This window comes from Coturnix japonica, chromosome Z (assembly GCF_001577835.2).
Source record: "Coturnix japonica isolate 7356 chromosome Z, Coturnix japonica 2.1, whole genome shotgun sequence".
NCBI classification, from domain to species: domain Eukaryota; kingdom Metazoa; phylum Chordata; class Aves; order Galliformes; family Phasianidae; genus Coturnix; species Coturnix japonica.
In genome coordinates, this window is record NC_029547.1 from 61611684 (window position 1) to 61629966 (window position 18283).

Sequence of the window (18283 nt, forward strand, 5' to 3'; positions counted from 1 at the left end):
ATGTCATTTATGAAAATCAATACTGCATTTCTCTCTCCTACCAGCACTGTTGTATAAAAAGAGGCATGTAAATCCAGAGGTAAATAACATTTTCTATTCCTATTATACATTTCTTTACTAATGCAGGGCCACATTTTTTTTTCCAGGATTTAGAAAATGGTGCCCTAGTTTACGAGTCACATTCTTCTGAGAATTTCGTAGGAATATAATATAAAATCAGGGACATGTTTCTCAAAATTTTGAATTCTTATCTGCCTTTTAAAAGCTTATTTTTATTTCAGTCACATAACATCAACAGCCCAAGGATGAACCAAGGTTAAGTGACATATAAATACAGTGTTTTCCGCTTTCTTGGATGCCTTCAGTTTAACATGGATAAAGCAGTTACTTTAAATACTACTATGGCTTTTTTTTCCATATAGAGGTACATTATTTATAGATCCATTTGACCATCAGTGAACACAGAAATGTATGTATTAACTTCCAAATTGAAATGATGATCTTCTAAATTTATTTGAAAGATCTCGTCTGAAAGATATTTCTTTGATGGGTACAGTAAACTAACACTTGCAATAACAAAATAGCTGTAAAATCAAGCTTTAAAAGATTATCTATTAATCAGCACTGTTTTAAATAATATCCTCTAAAAGATACTCACGAGGTAAATCTTCACCAGTTCAAGGATTTGTAAAGTACTTACTGTCTGTTAACAGAGTGATAGCTGTTATGTCTGTGCTTTGGAGTTTATATCAAAAGACAACATACTGTCTGCCCACACGTGTTTCTTGGGTAGAAAACTGGTGCAGACTTCAAGCTACCATAAATGAATGTCGTGAAAATGTATTTCAACTTATTTTCACCATAAGATTGAATCAAATACGTATCCATTTCCTGTATTTCACTGCTGTATATTACTTGTGATAAGTCAGTCACTTACAATCATGAAATAAATGGTGGCCCTAGAAATACAGGTGAATGTAGCTAACATCAGTACTTTTCTTGCATGCTCATTTGACATGCAAAATATTTACTATTTGAATGAATGAGAAATGGATAGTAATACAGTTCTTGCTTATATATAGATCAGATAGCATCAACTCCATATCTTCAGTAAATATTAAAAACATTACCACCTTCCCCCAATCTAAAACCCCAAATAATCATAATGCTTGTGTATTTCCCACTAAGAAGTTTTTTTGGTTTTTTTTGTTGTTGTTGTTGTTTTTTTTTGGTTTTTTTTTTTTTTGATAATCAGTATTATTAGAATAAAAGCCAAATGGAATATACTCAAAAGATCATCAATATGACAAATTTCATATAGATAGTCACACTTACAGCAGACTTCAATATGAGCTCTTTATTAAGTAGCAGATTTTAAATAATGAGAAATGCAGTAGATAGATTATGTCTGAAATATATGACATTTTAGTTAGTCCTTCAAGGAAAATGATTACAAAACAACTTGAAAGAAACCAAAAACATACATAAAAAACATTTTCTCCCTTACAATATGAAAAATATCAATGAGATAAGCAAAATCTTATGCTAGACTTTAAACTTTCAGATGATATTTGATATATTAGACTTAAGTGTTCAGTATTGAAATTGAACAGGATAATATCAAGAAAACACAAACTATGCTTAAAATCCCTAATTCTTCAGGGTATACGTATTTCAAAATAAAAACGTATTCAAACAAAAATTCTGCCAAATGCTGTTTCATTGTGTATTTCTCTTTCTTACCTTACTTGGCAGTCCAGAAATTTCATAAATTACAGTTCTGAATTTCATTTGTTGTTAATTATTCTTATTAAAAAGTACATCTCTCAGCCTTGCCTGTTGATGACAGTTCAAACCTTTAAAACAGAACAAGTCTAGTATACCAGCTTCGTTGTACTAAGTATGCATGCATAGTTTGTATAATAAAACTTTTTTAATTCATCGGCATCTTTGTGAAAACAGCTATAATGCAAGGATTCGACTATGCCTGAATGAACTGAATATTTATGTATTGCCTGCAAAAATTCTTATGAAACTGTAGAAGTGTAGCATACTAATCTGAATTTCTCTCTTTGCTTTCCGCCCTACAAAAATCAACAGCAAAACTGTTTTGTTGCTGTAGTTGTTGATTTTTTTTGTTGTTGTTTCACTCTTTTTAAAAAAAAAAATTATTTTTTTTTTAATCTTGTCCTTCTTGCAGTGAGGGGCCCAAAACTGGACACAGTACTCAAGATGTGGCCTCGCTAGTGCTGAGTACAGGGGGACAATCAGTTCTCTGCTCCTGCTGGCAACACTGTTTCTGATGCAAGCCAGGATGCCATTGGCCTTCTTGGCCACCCAGGTACACTGTTGGCTCATGTTCAGCCAAGCATCAATCAATACCCCCAGGTCCATTTCCTCTACGCTGTCTTCCAGCCTCTCCTCCCCAAGAGTTGCCTGGGGTTGTTGTAGCCGAAGTGCAGAACCCAGCATTTGGTCTTGTTAAACCTCATCCCATTTGCTTCAGCCCGGCTCTCCAGCTTGTCCAGATCCCTCTGTAGGGCCTCGCTACCCCCAGGCAGATCCTCACTCCCAGCCAATTTGGTGTCATCCTCGAACTTTCTGAGGGTGCACTCAATGCCCTCATCCAGGTCATCAATAAAGATACTGAAGAGGACAGGCCCCAGCACTGAGCCCTGGGGAACACCACTCACAACTGGTCACCAGCTGGATTTAACTCCATTTACCACCACTCTCTGAGCCTGGTCCTCCAGCCAGCTTCTTACCCAGCCAAGAGTGTACCCATCCAAGCCACGGGCTGCCAGCTTCTGCAGGAGAATGCTGTGGGAGACAGTATCAAATGCTTTGCTGAAGTCTGGGTAGACCACATCAACAGTCTTTCCCTCATCCACCAGATGCATCACTAGATCATAGAAGGAGATCAGGTTGGTCAAACAGGACATGCCCTTCATGAACCTGTGTTGGCTAGGCCTGATGCCCCGGTCATCCCGCATATGCCGCATGATCTCCCTCATCTCTAGTTATGGCAACTACATCATAGTATTGAATTTAGAAAGATCAAATTTGGATCACTATTTAGAACTTTCTGACTTATTGAATGGCATTTCAGTGGAAATTTAATATAACTGTTATTTTAAATGTGTCAGGGGGTATCTATTGTGTCACTAGAAATGTTCTCCAGACAAGGTGATCTTTTGCAAGATGCTTTTGTCTGGACAAATATTTTAAGAGCAAATTCATTGATATATAGGACATGTGTGGCGAAAGAGAGGGAGTGATATTTTTTCTCATCTGGCATGTTTTCCAACCCTCCTTGCCACTTATTTTAGCAGATTAAATATTGGGCAAATGTTCATGATCATGAAATCTATAATCCGTTTTTATGAGGAGAGCTTCCAAGAATTTACCACAAGTGAATTTCTATTCCAGTACCTTTTCTCTCCATGGTCATTATGTATAATTTATCTCCATAATTTCCTTTTCCTGCTTTAATCTTGCATTTGTCATTTTCAGATAAATATTTTCTGGACATAATTCATCAGAGAAATAAACCAGTTTATTCTGCACTCTATTTTCATGCAAGAAGATCGCTTTAGACACTCACATAACCCACTAAGTACTTACTGATTTTATTTTTCTATATGGAAACACACTCTGAATTAGCAAAGATGATTTTTAGCCTAATTTTGGATGCACAACTACTGCAGTGCCTGTAATCTGTGCTAACAATACAAAAGAGATGGTTATGCTTGTCACAGGAAACTGGTAGTTTAGCAGCAAGGTGATCCACGCAGATAACAACCATGTTGAAACAGATTTTGCAGCACATGCTAACCTCTACATTATCACTGTTGTAGTGCTATCCCATGATAATACCACTCATTCAAAGGTAATTTCACTAATTCTTGACAAAAAAATAGTCAGTGGTTGCTTAACCATCAATAATGAAGACTCCACAACCATGGCTATGTGTTGAGGTATGTAAGAGCTATCGAAAATCAGAGAGAATTAGTGAAGCTAGAGAGAACAGCTGTTCCTACTGACCTAGAGAGCTGTAGAGAAGAATTTTCTGAAGAAATGCTGGTAAGATGTTCTGAGAAAATAACAAGAAAAAATATGTTCCTTCATTCCTTTGCCATCTTTGTCACATTCATGGAGCTCAAGGGGCTTTAACAGGCAAATGTCTAACCAAAAAATTGACTACTTAAGTACCATTTACTGTGTTTATCTTATTTGCTGAGTTGATAATATACCCTTTCCAGTTCAACCAGAGCTCTGAGCATTTTAGAACACATAAGAGAGAGGAAAAGTAGAAAGAAGAGAATGAAGAACTGCCTTTATGGCATTTAGAAGTGTTTATTTTCTCATTGCAATGTTTTGGGGAGGAAAGAAGAAAAGCGAAGAAGAGTTTAAATTTGATGAAAACCTAACTACTGATGCAACATTATCTTCAAAGAGAATGTGGAAAATATGCTTCTGACTTTTTCCTTTTAGCACTAGAAGTTGGTTAATATCTTGGAAATTTAAAGAAACTGCACAAAATATACCTTATCCCTCATGTAAATCTTAAATGTGAGAAAACACAATTTAAGTCTTAAATCTTGCATACTGAAATGTTCCGAAGTAACCACTATAACTCTCTGTTAAAAACTATTCTCATTTGCTAAACTGGCTGTTCTTTTATTGATGTGGTATAGATCTTCGTGTGTTTATAATGGATCTCAGGGATTAGAAACATAATATTTACCTGTTCCCAATTTCATTCTCCCTGACATCTGTAAAATTTAGTTGTCAAAAAAAGCATAAAAAGACTGGGGGAATTCTGGGACTTGGTCTCTGAAGTTTTCAAAAATCAAGGAAGAAGATTATTCCTTTCTCTTCTAATGGGCTTATCTGCATGTGCAACAAGATTGCTGTTCTTTAAAATGAAAATAAACACACTCTAGCTTCCAATGTGACACTCAAAGCATTTATAACATTTTATTAGAAGCACCAATGATTCCCATGCCTCTTTACTTCAGAGTTTTCCAGATGTTCATATTTCTCCCTCCAGAAATTCTCACAAACTGAATGTGTTTGGCATTATTTCTCTACCCTTGTCACCCACGGTTAACTTTCTGATGAGATGACATTTCTATTGAGAACATAAATGCAGTATATTGTTTAGTAAATTATTGCAGTTTCACTGGCAGTATTGCAGAAAAGCAGTTGGCCCTTTAGGCTGCCAGGGCTCGCTGCTGACTCAGATTCAACTTGCTGTCAGCCAGAACCTCCAGATCCCTTTCTGCAGAGCTGCTCTCGAGCCTCTTGTCCCACACTCTATGCATATATCCAAGTTTGCCCCAACCTAGGTGCAGAATGCACCACTTGCAATTATTGATTGTCCAAATCTCTAATCTGTCAAGATGTCTCTGCAAGATATTTCTGCCCTCAAGGCAGTCATCAGCTCCTCCCAGTTTAAAGTCATCCACAAACTCACTCACTACATTTCAAGTCCTGTATCATAGTCATTTATAAAAACACGAAATGAAGCCTTGTGAAACCCTACCAATGACTTACAGCCATCCTTCTTTAAACCCATTTAGTACAATCCTTGGAGTCCAACCTGTCAGTCAATTGTTACGTTTTTTCTATAGCTGTATCCTATTTTTTGCTGAAAATCAAAAAGATTGCATCAGCTGGCTCCTCTTTGTCATCTGGGTGAGTACCCTTGTCATAAAAAGAGATTAAATCCTTTAAACAGGAATATCAGATTACAAAAAGCTGAAAGAACTAGCCTGACTCTCAAATATATATATATATATATAGGGGTCATAATAAGGGATCATACCCTTATTTTGCAGAAAGCAGTAATGGCTCCATAGCACACATGTAGGATGAGGCCCACAGCAGCAAAACTACAAGTCTGGGACACTAACCAAGAGAGAGAAACTCTCCAGTGAGTGTTTCCGAGCATCCAGTTCCAGCACAGAATATTTAAGGATCTCATCACCTTTCCATCCAAATGTCTGACAAATTTAAATAGACTTATCTTCATGGAGTTGTGCTGGGGTATGAAGTAACTACCCTTTTGTGAAAGAGAAACAGAAATGCTAAAGTACAGTATCATCAAGCTTGTTCAGGAAATTACACTTGTATCGATGAACTACTCTCTACTTCACATGAGTTTGGGATGTCAGCATTCATTTCAGTACAGTTCTAATCTGATCTCATGGATAAGTACATCAGTAGTGGCAGGCGGACAGGACACATCTGCAATATATAATTCAGTTTTATCAGGAGTAGATCCAGTCTCCATGCTCAAATACCACTGTTTTACAGACATAAAATACTTCTGTCATCTGGTGGTGAGCAATCACACTGTGCATCATTTACTTTGTTCACTATTCCCGTCCCCCTTCCCACCACCCTTCCCCCACCCATCATCCCCCCCCCCACCCCCCCCTCCACACACACACCTTTATTTCTTATTAAATAGCCCTTATTAAAATCTATGAGTTCTTGCACTTTTCAACTGAGCAAATGGCTGTGTGTTGGTTAAATGACTGCCACAACACTTTAAATAGAACAAATAAGTTTCTGAAGAAAACACTAAGAATGCTTCTATACTGACTTTCAGCTTCAATTCAACATCTCTAACCAGTATGAAAATTATCCCCGTCCCTGTCCCTATCAACAAACGCTGAAGTCTAATAAAACATGTTAATTTGTGTCTGAAGAACTAGAGGAACATTAGCCTCTTCTCTTATGTAAAACTTAAGAGCAAATTTCCAAAGTTTATTCATTACTACTAAAATTTCATTACATTATAATTATAGAACTCTGTTTTTAAGTGCAAAACAGAACATTAAGAGGAACTTCTAAATCTAACTAAGTGTAAATTATTTTAAGTACATCCCCAGGAAAATGACTTCATGTTTTCGTTGTAATTCCATTTAGTACCATACTGAATCAAATAGCCTTGCAAATAGTTTTACAATGCGTAACAAACAATTATGGCAATTATATGGTGAAATAGTATTGCTTGGAACCTGGCATTACCTACACTGCACACAGAGCTGCTTTCTGTCTAGTGCAAGTTTTTCTTCTCTACACAAAAGAAAGCCTTACTACTGGCAGAAACTTTTATTTCTGCACAGACTGCCGTAGAAACACTAGTGAACATTTTTAACATCAAACTTGGCCATTCAAGAGATTAAGGAGAGAAGAAATGTTTCCTAATATATATGAAAATTTACTTGTCTTCCTGTAAAATAAGAAAAATGGATGAAGACTGCAGTTGTGGTCTGATCCTAGCAGGCAGCTCAGCACCACACAGCTATGTGCAGACTATCCCAAGTGGGATGGCGGAGAGAATCAGAAAGGTAAAAGTGCAAGAACTTGTTTGTGAGATAAATACAGTTTGGTAGGTAAAGCAGAAGCCATGCACAGAAGCAAAGCAAAACAAAGAGTTCATTCACTGCTTCTCTCCAGTGAGTAGATGCTCACACACAACAGATTCATTGGAAGGCAAATGCCACCACCACAAATGTTTCCTCATTCCACCTTCTGCTTCCCAAATGGTTGAGTACTATTTCATATGCCATAGAATATCCCTTTGATCAGTCTTGGTAGATTGACCTGGCTCTGTACCCTCCCAGTTCCCCTACCAGAAGGTAGGGCAGCACAAGAAGATGATCTCTCTGTGTAAGCACTGCTCAGAAACAGCTAAGAATATCTGTGAGTTATCAGAAATGTTTTTGTCAAAAATTAAAACCACAACATCATATGAACATCTATGAGGAAAATTAACTCTCCCCCAGCCAAAACCAAGGCAACTGCACAGAATTTCTGCTCTATGAAGAAAAGTTAACTTGGCAAGAGACTTCTTTGATAAACTTATAAAGGGGGCTGGGGAAAAAGTTGGTAAAAACAAACAAACAAACAAACAAAAAAAAACCACGAGAAACTCAGAAGGTTGAATTCCTCATTATCTCTATTTTTCTTCATCTGAGATGTGTACAATATGCACTGCAGCAGTGCTGAGGATGAATGAGACAGGCATTGTTTGCCATCATTTATGGCATCTGCTGATTTCCAATGGCCTGTTGTACAGGAGAATGGATGCTGGTTACTTAAAGGAGGAAAGGCCTGAATTAAAAAATCAATACTGGTAACCAGACTGCTGTATTCAGAAGAAAGCACTGAAAAGCTGATAAACAAGCACATCCATGCTAAGATAAGGAATCCAGTTTTAACGGATTGAACTACATTTCAAGCACCACTTCAGAATTAATTTTAATAAAACACTGCTACACAAATAAATAAATAAATAAATAAATCACTAATGACATGTTCACCTTCAGGTCTGTGGGAGCCAAAAAGAATGCACTTGATTTGGTGAGCTATTAATAGGTAGAGAAAATTCACAGTAAATAACTCAGCAAATCAAAATTTAAAAGCGATTTTGTGGTCTGGGTGCTACTTTGAGTGAGAAAGGATGGATCAAATTAGTACAACTGCAGTTAAGAGTTTGTTCTTGTGCTGTGTAACCCTGCTGTAACATGAATGTGTGTCATGAGAAGATTGTTTGTTAAGTATATGGTTATATATATTTGGACCTGTGGAATAAAAAGAAAATCCACAACAATAAAACCTGGATTTAGATGGAGCATTAAGGAAATATAATGAGGATATTCAATTAAGAGTTAAACAGAGTATGCCTTTCTAGGTATGTTTCCATTCATCTAAAATATTGAAATAACATCAGTTAGAGCTTTTGGGAAGCGTCAGGTATATTTTGGTCAGTGGTTATTTTTGGTTGAATAAAGGGCTCTGATTCACAGCCTGTGATCTTCAGTAACTTTTTGATCAGGTTGAGAATTCATCTCCATTGCACAATAAGTTCAGAAAGCAAACGGTTACTGTAGTAAAAGTAAATAGCCATTCACTTCCAGAGATTTCTTTTACAACGCTGCCTGGAAGCTGACAGTGATTAAAGAAAACAGAGAATGATGCAGATTTCCTTCTCAAGATTTTGCAGATCCTGAGTTATGCTTTTCCAATTAGCAGCTTCTTTCATCTAGACATAGAATAAGTGCTAACCCCTAAGGGTTTTGCTTTCCACATATTCCCAGTTTAGAACATCACTTACCATCTTCAATAGGAATCTGGCTTGTACCACTCATCTCCCTTCTTGTCTGCTGCGTGGATTCAGGAGAGATCAAGATTAAAAACCAACAAACAACAGCAAGCTAATTAATAAGGCTCCATGACTCTTAGTGACGTTTTTTTTTTCAGTCATGGCTTTCCAGAGAATACATTTTTCAGAGGTAAAGGTTATTTAATTTTCTTGGTAAAGAAAACTCTGGCACAGTGTGAGAAGAATAAGTTGTATTTGCAGTAAGCTAACACAGACCCTGTCCAGTGCCGCCTAAGACATGGTCAGCATCCACCTACCTCTCTTTTACTTGATGAGAAAAGCTAACAAGATAGGCCAGAGCAGAAGGAGAAATGTGTGAAACATTGTTTTTTCCATTTGCACTCAATATATCTGCTAATTCAAACAGGGAATTACTTGAGAAATGTGCTAACACCATGAGAAGTAACATTTCTTGGAAACAACACCTAGAGAAAAGCTTTATCAAGAGAAAGTCAGGAGTGCTTGAGTCCCAAAGCAAAAGATGTGGCAGCATCTTCAGAAAAGTCAGTGATCGTGTGTCCAAAGGAGGTTATTTCAGGAAGAAAAATCCTTAAAGAGACAAAAATGGCAGCAGAATTTTTATGAAGAATGGTAATAAAGTTTATGAAAAAACTGGTTCAAAAAAGGCTGCAAACAAAATGATCAGTGAGTATTTGAGATTTCAAGAAAGGTGATAATACACAGGGAATGAGGAAAGCCAGTTATTAAAGAGTGATAATTGATGGCTCAGAGCTGAAAGCTAATACCTGACAGTGTTAATCAGTGCTGCTTCAAACAAAAGATGTGGAGGAAAAAGAGTTTAAAAATGAGAATTACTTAGAAAAGAAAAATACAAAGAGGGTGGCTGGGCATAGTGATCAGAGAGTAGTATATTGTGGCAAGGCAAATCACAATAAAATCCAAATGTGTTAAAATATTATCTGTACTGGCTCTCATTCTGTCTGGATGTCCCAGTGTTAAGGTAAGGATGCTGGAAAGATTTTCTCTTACATTTTGAAGAGAAGAATTTTGCTACCCAATATCCTTAGTGGCACTAATCTGAGAAAAAAGTGCTTTCTGCATATCTATTATTATCTTCCTACAATTAGCAGTATTCTAATTAGCAACTACACCTATAATGTGTAAGGAAATAATCACATGAAATAATAGGTACCATCTGTAGAATCCTCTGACTTTCCTATTAGCTTTCTGTTAATCTGTAATGTTTGTTTTAGAGTTTTCCTCTATTAACTTTCATTATGCTTGCACTTGGTATAAACAGTTCCACAGATCAGAATAACTCTGTAATTCCTCTATTCTTCAAAGAGGAGGGACAAGTAATGGCACGAGTTCTCAACATTTTCAAAGGAAAGGGGATACAATAGTTGGAAATAGACCAGCTGAAACAATTAGAAATAGTTTTCAAGATTTCTGTTCAGGAAAAATGTTTAGATAAACATTTAAATTTTTATGTATAATTTCTAAATGTCTTTTTTATTTTATTGGAAATATTCAGTGTTAAAAAATAAGAATGATCAAAATAGATAAAGCATTATGTCCTTATAAAATTTATTCCAATTCCCTGGATCAAAATTTTGCATTTTCACTGCAACAATGAGATTTTCAAATATTAATCTGTTACCTTACAGATTTGACAACATTTGTACTAAGACAAACTTTTTTTACCAGGTTTAAATTAATGGTAAATTATCTTTTCTCAGAACATCTACATGAGTAAATGCCAGTTCTGCAGAACATCTGCTTTATCCTGTAAAATATAAATCACCTATATTATGCATTTTTTCTTATAAAAAAAAAAATAAAAAAAAATGTCCAAAGCTGTAAATGTGATTGAAAACATACAGAAAGAATTTATTTTGTAAATCAAAACTTAAAACTAACTGCTCAGATAATTCTATGAACTATATTGTCACATTTCAAATATGTTTGTTCCTGTGAGTGAAAAGAGCAGACTACATGCATGCTAGATACACTCTACAACATTTAGAGATATTTTGCTCATCTGTCTCAGTGTCACAAGTGGATCCTCCATTCTCAAGGAAGAATGAAAATTAAGTAAACCTAAACTGAAATATATCACCAAGCCAACTTTCTTGGGAATATGCTGTCTGTGTTTCCTAGATAACTAATATGTTTGAATATTTATTAATAAACTGAGGCACCAATATAAACATTTCCCAGAACTTCCTTGTAAGGAAAAGTGAAACTCTGAATTGCTGTCCTTGTAAGAGACTATAATTGAGTTTATTGCTGACAGCATTATTGGGCTGGAAAAACAAATGTATATATAGGAGTTTATCTGTGTTTGCAGTTATGAAGGGTGTAAATGAGGTAGTTGCCTTATGAAGAGTGCTTGAAGCTGAGGTCTCTTGTCATGAGCAGAAGCATCTAACCAGTCCCAGTCTAATTTTCCTCTCGAATCCTTGTTCAAGGGTAACCCATTCTGGGCTGGCAGTCATTCCCACCAATAGAGCTGATGGTGTATGAAGCATGATTTGACAGTGAATTTAATAAGCAAGTGCTCTGATGATGTTTTTATCTCTGACACAGACACAGTGTGCACTTTCAGAGAAACTTCATCATCTTACCCAGCATTTTCCCTTGCCAAACGTCATCCCATTGGCCTCAGCCCAGCTATCCAGCCTGTCCAGAACCCTCTAAAGGATGCTCCTACCCTCAGGCACATCAATACTTACTCCCAGCTTGGTGTCATCTGCAGAATTACTGAGGGTGCACTCCATCCTCTTGTCCACAACATCAGTAAAAATATTAAATGGGATAGAAGTCAGTATCAGACCCTGGGGAACACCATTCATGTTCCATGGCCAGCTAGATTTAACTCCATTTACCACTGCTCTAAGGTCCCAGCCATCCAGGCAGTTCTTTACCCTGTAAAGAGTGTACCTCTCCAAGCCATGGGCTGGTGACTTCTCCAGGATAATACTGTGGGAGACAGTGTCAAAAACTGTGCCAGAGTCTAGGTAGGCTACATCAACAGCCTCTCTCAATAGCCTCCCTCATCTACCAGGGGGGTCACTCAATCATAGAAGGAGGTCAAGTTGATCAAGGACATGCCCTCAGAAAGAAGCTGCTGTTATAGAGGCTGCTGGATAAGCAGTGAGAAGGGTTAGCTGAATAGCCAAGACCTAGTTGGAAGCTAGTAACATGCAGAAGATTCCAGTCAGTATAGGGCCCATTCCTGCTAAATGTTTTTGTTAACAATATGAAACATTGAACAGAGTGCAGCTTAACTAAATTCAGATAGCACAAAATTGGTGGAAGTGGCTCACTTTTTAGGAGGCTACACAGCCATCTGACTGGCTGGAGAGTTGAGATGTCAACAGTCTAAAGAAGTTCAGTGCAGGGAAGTGCATTGTCCTTCACTGGGGGAAAAACAACCTAAGGCACCAGTACAGACCAGTAGGGACTGGGACACTGCAGCTGGAAGGCAGATCTGCAGCAAAGAACCTAGGACAGTTGGTAGATGCTAAGCTGAACATGAGTCAGCAACGTGTCCTTGCCAGTAGGAAGGCTAACAGTATTCCTGGCTGCATTAGGCAAAGTATCACCAGGATGTCAAGAGAGGAAATACTTCCTCCTACATGAGCCATCCCTAGAGTAATATGTACACTTCTGGGCTTCTCAGTACAAAACAGGCATAGAGCTACTGGAGAGTCCAGTGTAAGGTCACAAAGATAATAAGGCATTGTAGGACCTCTGCTAGGAGAAAAAGCTGGGAGAGTTGGGACTGTTCTGCTTGAATAAGAGTCTCAGGGGAAGACCTTGACGATAACCATAAATATGTAAATGTAGGGGGAGTGTGGAAAGAGGATAAGGCCAGGTTCTTTTTAGAGGTGCCTACTGCCAGCACAAGAGGAAATGAGCACAAACTGGAACAGAATATATCTATCTGAACATCAGGAAGATGTTTCTTCACTGAGTACTGGCACAAGCTGACCACAAAGACTGTGAAGTGTCCCTCCTTGGAGACATTCAAAAGCTGTCTAGACACTGTCATGTGTAACCATTTGTAGGTGACCCGGCTTGAGCAGAGGGACTGACCAGGTGACCTCTACATATTCCTTTCACCCTCAGTCATTCTGTGATTATGTCATTGCCCAAAAGAAAAATAAATACAGCTGCTTGTATCAAGTTGTCAAATCCTCTGAGCTTTATTAATACAAACAAACAAATAAACAAACAAAAAAAAGCTATTAGAAAAACTTCCTACTTGAAATAAACAGATAATTCAAGAAGACACTGACCTACTTTGAGATTTCTCATGAAAAGAAAGATAAAAAATTTCATTAAATGTGGTATCATAATTGATATTATGTTAACTGTCATTAAAGAACCTAACCAAACTTGGAATCTGCTTTTGCAACTTGTTCAAACATACAAATGCTAGAGCAACAAATCTTCAAAGACCTTTGCTCTACTAGAAGCATAAATAGCATAAGAAAGTGACATTTTCTATTCTTTCAGTCTGGTGCTGAAAAAGCAAACTAGGTTATAGCTAAATACGTTTTTTTTGTGAATGCAAGATAAAAGGAGTATGGAGGAGAATGAAATAACTTTTGCTATTTGATTACTTTGTTTCTGCTGTGTTAACAAGTCTGGTACAGTATTTGGGCTCTTTCTAAGGAAGTGATAAATGCTCCTGGAAAAGTAAAAAGAAAAACAAACAAGCAAAACCTTCAAACAAACAAGCAAATAAACAAAAAACAAACTCCTCAAAATAACAAAAATTCTCTGCTGCAGTAAAGTAATGAGATTTAATTTCTGTCCTTTTTGTTTGTCTGAATTACAGCATACAAATCATGCAATGATCACCAAAGTTCCCAAGCAACATTCACTTCTAGTAATCATCCAGTGTCATCTAACTCTAGCTAGAAATTTGGTTTCCTTCCTCTGTTCCACCCTTCCTCCCTTACTTTAATTTTGTCTTTCTTCCCTTTTTCCAATTGTTTTTTTCTCCCGCTGTCCTGTTGAGGAGGGGGAATGAGAAAGCAGCATGGCGAGCCCCTGCCTGCCAGTCTATAATGATGTTTTTAAAAAAGAAACTGTCTAACATTTGTCAGTGGATACTTTCAAACTCAAAACTGAACAGCAAACTCTATAATCTCTTGGGAATAGAACAAAATGAGAAATTCCTGAAAATAATTTATTTAATAATGTTGGAAGAGACACGCGTCATACAGAATGACATTTTTCCTCATTAATTTGCCCTATCCACCAAGGAAAAAACTTTTAAGAGAATCAGTAAACTTACCAGAGCACTGAATCACGGACACAAGAATCTTCTTATTGCTTCCCAGATTTCAAATCTGAATTTTCTTTATATCTGTGCATGGTTGTTTCACTATTTTCATTTTATTATGCCACATTTCATTATACACTTATATTTGTTTTGTTGCAAAACAATTCAATTTATTTATTTATTTATCTATTTATTTATTTATTTATTTATTTATTTATTTATTTATTTATTTATTTATTTTAGCTTCTGATAATAATGATACAGTGCATGTTACTTCAGCTGGGATTTCTTCAGATGGATGACCATTTCTTTTTACTGATGTTACCCAATAAGTTGTAGGCCAACATAGCCCATCTAGGGCTCCTGTTTCCTTACTTTATTTGTTAGATGTTTTTATATTACCCAGATTACAGAGATTTTTGAGAGACAGCTGATTTTGTTACTAAACATGAGAGGCCTTTACTTTTGTACTTTGTCTGAAGTTGTGAAGTTGCAGCATCTCCAACAAAAATCATATGGCTCAATTTCTGGTAAAACTGTCTGGGAGAGTGCAAGTGCATGTTTATTTTGTTCTTCTGGTATGCATATTTTACATGCAAATTTTATTGCTTTATTTGAACTCATCTAAATAAATATCTAATGTCAATGCATTACCTGAGATTTCCCTAAAATTTTCACTGGTTTAAATAAACTTTGTATATCTCTAAAAATTTCTCTGATAACATGAAAAACATTGTAAGATACATTCATGTGAACAGTATAACTCCTTAGAGAATCAGGGTTTCATTTATGGAGATATCAATTATATGTAGAATGAACCATTGTTACTATTAAAAGGAACAAGGAAGAATGAAAGGACTGCTTCATCTTCTTTCATTTTATACCATAACTGTCTGAAAAGCCATTTATTAGTGCTTAAAAATATTTATGGAAGAAATAAAATTATTACACTTGAGGGTGGGCTGTTAAAAGAATGCGACGTAAGCTACTAGCAACTGGACATTTCAGTGGGAACTGGTATAACTTTCCCTTTGTTATTTGTGAAAACCATACATTAATTTAGAACAGCTAACTGGTTACTTTTTTCATTCAGGTGAGTGCCTTAAAAATCTAAAGCATTTTTATCCTTTATCTTGTTCCCTGGCACTGCTTCTATACAACAGTTATCAGTGTATGAATCAAGTGGAATTATTTCCATCCTTTATAAGAATAAACTACATCTGGTGGGGAAAGAAGAGGATTTGACAAATGAATAGCTGCATGCAAATATGTCCTTGTTTCTGCTGTGACAGAGTTAATTTTCTTTCTAGTAGTTGGTATGATGCTGTGTTTGGAATAAATAACAATAAGAAAAAAATAAGAAAAATGAAAAATTAGTGATACAGAATGCAATTTGATGTCCTGCCAGTTTTGAAGAAATGGTTTCCCCCCCCATTTTATTGTTCCTTCAGTTTTATTGTCAGCTCCAGTTCAGCGTGATGCCACATCATATGGGACATGCCTTTGACCATTTTACGTTAGCTGTCTTGCCTCTATTTTCTTGTGTAACCCCAGCCTCCTCATGGGCAGCACAGTGTGAGATGCTGAAAAAAGTCCTTAACTTCCTGCAAGCACAGTCTAAAAACAACTAAAATATCAGTGTGTTATCAATGTCATGCTCATACTAAATCCAAACAACAGCACCATACCAGCTACTAGGAAGAAAAATAACTATCCCAGATGAAAACAGGAGAATATAACTCTGTAGATAATTTATGTACTCATTCTTGTTGACATTTTGTTAGATCTGGACACAATTCTATGATATGAATAAATATTATCTAAATTTTACTGCTGGAATAATCATCATTATTACAATGTTGTAGCCCATTATCACAATTTAATTACATTTCTTTGATCTTCTAAATTACCTGTGTTTGATGCAGAAATATTCCCTGTGTCAGAAGAAAAATACTTGGTAATTGAGTAAACAGGAGATGGAATCATCTTAAGTTTTCTTATAAAATAGTCTGTGTAAGATTTTCTTTAGACACATTAGCTTATTAAAAACTAACTAACTAACTAAATAAATAAACCAAAATAAATATAACTCAATATCAATATGAAAGCATATGTACAATATTTCAAATTTAGTAAGACCACAGGGAATATGTACTGACTTACTATCAAATAACAGATATTTCATTATCATGGAGTTCTCATCTCTATGGCATGCCAGTGCACATGAATACTCATTAAAAATGAGATACGGAAATGACAACAACAAAACCACTGGACACAAAATCCTGTTTTTCTCTGTATGTACACATGCTTAATGACTAATCTGCTGGCAAAGGGATGCAAAGCAGGGGAGAGCTCAAGGATCCCTGCATCTTGAAGGTTATTCTAAGCATGTTAGTACTATGAGATTATCTAAGGTTGTGGTCCCTGAAAGATTTCAGGGAGGATTTTAGTGGCTTTGTGGTAATTTATGCTTGACTAAACACCCTGAAAACACATCAACAGGAAAAAGAGAAATCTGGAAAAGATGAGTATAAAAGTTACTCAGTCAGCATTACTGTGTCTTTCAATAAGTCCAAACCACTTCAATTGAAAATAATAATAATAAAAAGCCACTGGTGATGCACAATGAAATACGATACAGAAAGCATTTCAGCAATGAGATTGAGAATACAAACTCTCTTACAGTGCTTGACACACAGGCAGTATTTTTCTTCAGAAATATTGCCAAACTACAAATAGACTCTCAAAGAAGGCGATTAAAAAGTGAATACACTGAAATATAGAAGAAGAATGTAGAAAATTACACCTTCACCATGTACATCTTCTGCACTGGAATGATGCATTTAGTAAACTTTTTTTGTTCTCTCTTTGCTATTCACAGAATTATAGAATTGCCAGGGTTGGAAAAGGCCTCCAAGATCATTCAGTCCACTTAGCACCAATATTTCCCACTAAAGCATGTGTTTAAGTACAACATCTGAATGTTTTGTGAACACTTCCAGACATGGTGACTTAACCACCTCCCTGTACAGCCTGTTCAAGCACCTGACCACTCTTTCATAGAATAAAGTTTTCCTAACACCCAACCTAAATCTCCCCTCTTGCAACGTGAGGCCAGTCCATCTCATTCTATCACTAGTTATGCAGTAGAAAAGGTTGACCTCTACCCTGCCACAACCTCCTTTTTAGTAATTGTAGAGAGCGATATGGTCTTCCCTGAGGCTCTTCTTCTCCAGAACAAACCATCCCAGTTCCTTCAGCTGAACTTTGTAAGTCCACCAGACTCCTCACCAGCTTTATTGCCCTTCTCTGGACACGTTCCAGGACCTCAATGTCCTTCTTGTAGCGAGAGGCCCTAAACTGAGCACAGTACTCAAGTTGCAGCCTCACCAGGGCTGAGCACAGGAGGGTGATCACTTCCCTTTTCCTGTTGTCAACACTATTTCTGATACAAGACAGGATACCATTGTCCTTCTTGGCCATCTGGGCATGCTGCTGGCTCATATCCATTTATTCTGCACAGTCTTCCATCTCCAAGCCTGTAGCATTTTTGTGGCCAAAGTGCAGGGTCTGGCACTTGCTCTTGGTGAACTTCATTCCATTGGCCTCAGCCCAGCTATCCAGCCTGTCCAGATCTCTCTGTAGGGCCTTCCTATGCTCAGGTGGATCAACACTTCCTCCCAGCTTGATCTAATCTACAAATTTTTTGAGGATGCACTCAATTTCCTTGCCTTGGTAATCAGTAAAGATACTGAACAGGAAATCCCCCAATATCAGATCCTGGGGAACATCACTTGTGACTTGATGCCACCTGGACTTAACTTCAGATGCAAGCCTAT